Genomic DNA, 3,714 nt, shown 5'->3' with positions numbered 1-3,714 from the left:
TCTTCCAGTCTCTCTCCGTAAACAGTCAGCATGAAGCGCTTCTGCTGAGGGTTTTTAAATATGGTGTTATAAAGCAATTAGTTACTTATGTTAAGATGTAGAAAGAATTAATCTTTGCTTATTAACAGCTCTGCTAGCCAGAGATGGAAACTGCTGAACGTCTGAATACATCTAGTCTCTTCATCACTTCATGGAGTCTATATTCCTTAGAGAGTGTCAGATATTCACAAGACGTTCCCAAATGCTGAATTTTGCATTGATTTGGATCTCATACTTATCTGAAAGACATTTGGAATTGTAACCAGGCAGACAGTTCCCTCCTGGCTAAATCACTGAGGCGGCATTTTGGTTATTTGAAAAGGATGTTAAATCTCCTAAGCCTGTAAAATATGCTTGAGATGCTGTAACTTGAGGCAGGGTACAAAAGAGTGTTTGAAGACTAGCAATGGAAGCTTTCAAATTTCTGGGGATCCTTGGGGTCAAGGGATGCATATACCCATCAAAAAGAAAGAGCAGAAATCACAAGCTTGTGTAGAAGAAGCTATCATGAGTTTCTAAGTGTCACAGAAGCGAGGCCTAAATTTCATGGGTTAATCCTATTTAATTTTAATGGATCTACTAGTACAAGGAACAGCTGAGCAATCAGACCTTTACGAAGCGCCATACATACTGACATCGATCCATTAATGTTCGTTTCCTAGCAGCTGCAGCAAGTAAGTGTAAGCAATCAAAATTGTTAAAAATGCTGTTGCTTTGTTTCTTAACAGATAGGATGACTTAAGAGCTTAAATACGAGAAAGAGGGTGAAAATGACATTGTAGCTGGCACATGTTTTAAATGAAAACCTATGAGAAACGTTTGCTTTGCTAAGAGAAAAGGAGAAAATATATTGAATATATTAGGAAGATTAAAAGCCCCATTTCGACTGAACGAGCCTGCTAGATGATGAGACGACTCTAAATCCTTGTTCATGAGCAAACAATTCAGTATCTACTACAGAGGAGTACCTACGCATGTTTCGCATACACACTGTTTATGTGTATGGTAGGTGGCTTTTGTGAATCATGAAAGGAAAGCATCTGAGAGAGCGCAATAGAAGGGACTATGGACAGTTTATCAAATAGCTGGTATATGTTTTAACTGACTTCAGACAGGAACATATGAGCTTTCTACTTGTTTTCAAGGCAGAATAAAATTGTATAATTTTAGCGGCATTAATCCTTGCAGAACAGCTTTAAATCTCCCCAGTGATTTAGCTGGAGAGTCTGCGCAACTAGACAGGCAGTCTGACTTTTCTGTCTTGGTAGGAAGTAGAGGAGGGAGGAGCCATGTTTGGGAAACCAAAAGTGGGGTCTCAGCAAACCAGGTTTCCAAGCTTCGGTCTTTGCTGCTCCAAACCACCCCCCTTTCAAAATGTTTTCTACAATGCACTGGCCTTTCTCATTAGAGCTAACCACAACATTTCCAGTAGAAAATTTTCTGTTGAAAGAGGTCGTTTTGATGAAATAAAAACATTTAATAGTAGCATGCCTGTTGTAGCAAAAAAAAAAAAAAAAAAAATCTTTTGAAGAAACACTGGAACAGAACTTCCATTTTAAGCTGATGATTGGTTTCATCCAAAGTAAAAATAATGATACTCTGTGTTACACTGAATAAAATGTTTAAAAGGAAAACAGAACAAAATACTTTTGATGCCATCACAATAGAATATTTCAATCAACCGCCAAGTGATTTTTAAATTTTGTTTCATGGGAGACTGAAAATTGTTCACTTTTCCTCCATGTCAGGAAGGAAATATATTCAACGTTGGGTAATTTCCCATGGAAAGCAAACACTGCTTACAAGCCAGCCCCAGCTCCTGCTCTGTTCTTGCCCTGAGCCTCTGCTTGTCTGCTGGCAGCTCGTATCTCTGCAAAAAATGCAGTCCCATGCAGTGCCCCGAGGATGGTTACCAGATGGTACAGGTACCATGTGTTAAGAAATTTGGGAAGGTGGTAGGACTGGGGGCCTGGGCTGTTTCCGAGGGGAGAAGTGTTAGATCTGTGGGCCGTGGCAGGATGAGTACGTGTAGGAGACAAGGGCAGAAGGCAGTGGGATGACTCTGGCCTCTTTGGGGGATCAAGGACAGCAGGGTCACATGGTGCTACTTCCCTGTGGGGGAAACACAGGTTTCCCCCATGACCTATGGGAAAGATTGAAGCCCCTGCGGTCCTGGTGCCCCCTTTCCCTAGAACTTCCAAAAGCCTCCTGATACCCCAGGTGTCTTCTCACAAGTCCCAGACCTCTGCAGCTCTCACCTGCTCCCACCCGCTACTGCAGGGACTGGGGAGGCAGCAGTTGAGGCCGTGGCTGGGCATCAGGACCTGGTGACCTGCTCTCCAGTCTCAGCAAAACTTGGGCCATCACAGGGGGGAGGGCAGCTCGCTCTGCGTGAGAGCCATGCATGGGCCTCAGCAGAAAGAGCTGCCTTCTTTGCAAGTGCCAGGTTGGAGGAGTGAAGGCTGCAGGGTGTTAAATGTTGGGAGGAACCAATGGGAGCATTTGCAAATGCTTCCCCTGCCAGGACCAGCAGAGCGAACCTTTCTCTTAAACAACCATGGGAATCATTTGCTGGCCATGTTGCAGGTTTGTTGTGTCAAGGACAGAGCCTAAAGTTTGATTATTGACGTGTGGATGAAGGGGAATTTGTTGTCCCTTTATGTGCACATTTGGATGCCCCTCCAGGCCTGTTCCTGGCAGAGCTGCCCCAAGCTGGGCCTGTGGGGTTCTGGGGGAGTTTCATGCCCAGAGGCAGAGGACAGGGAGCCCCTTTGCTCCTGGCTCCCTCTTTGGGAAACGTGACCTGCAAGTGAAGCAGGCACCGGCCAGCCCTCCTGGCTGGGTCTTCCATAACGGACATGCCTCATGGATAAACACACAACGCCGGCAAATAACCAGCTGCGGGACAGTAAAAAAAAGTGCAAATATTGACACAGGGAGAAGACACCCCTGAGGCAGCATTCACTGCAAACCCTTCTCTGAATGAGCAATAGTTAAATGTTTGTCCTTGCCTCTTTCTTTCAAAAGTAGGGCAAATATCTATAGAGTTCCCAGCGGGGAGGTAATCTAACTTTAACTTTCATACAGTCAAGTAAAACACCCGAGACCTGCGTTAGGGATGCAAGCAGGTCGTCTGAATTATGATTATTCAATCTGGTATTATTTTAATCTGGCATGCCTCTCACGTGCTTCATTTAGCTTCATCTTGACCTGAAAACTGTAATCTCAATGCCTTTACCCTTACAGGTGATTTATCTTGTTGCGGTATCTTTTCTTTTTTTTTTTTCTTTTTAAAAATACAAATATTTATTTGAATAGCAAAACCCGGCCCGTTAGGCAGACCGGCACATTTCACTGCCTCGGGTCTCCCGAGCGTGGTCCAAGCCCCCTTCGAGCAGCAGCCTCTCGCTTTTGCTCTCGCTCTTGCTCGCTGTGGCAGGAAGAGAACGCACTAAGAGCGGCGGGGGGTGAGGGCGAACGCCTCCCCTTGCAGCCGCAGCGCGCTCCGGGTGATGCTTCCCTGCTCGCTTACAAGACAATAGCCGAAGAAATTAAGGAGGGGGAGAAAATGACTGAGCCTTCTGTATGAAATAATGGATGAGCCCGGGATGACCTGTTTTTTTCCTTGCGGTGGAGCGGTGCTGAAGACAGAGGGCACCAGCGCCCAGCCCACAG

This window comes from Egretta garzetta, unplaced genomic scaffold (genome assembly GCF_000687185.1).
Source record: "Egretta garzetta isolate BGI_Z169 unplaced genomic scaffold, ASM68718v1 scaffold139, whole genome shotgun sequence".
Taxonomy (NCBI): Eukaryota; Metazoa; Chordata; class Aves; order Pelecaniformes; family Ardeidae; genus Egretta; species Egretta garzetta.
The sequence above is the reverse complement of the archived record's forward strand: the minus strand, read 5'-3'. Positions refer to the sequence as shown.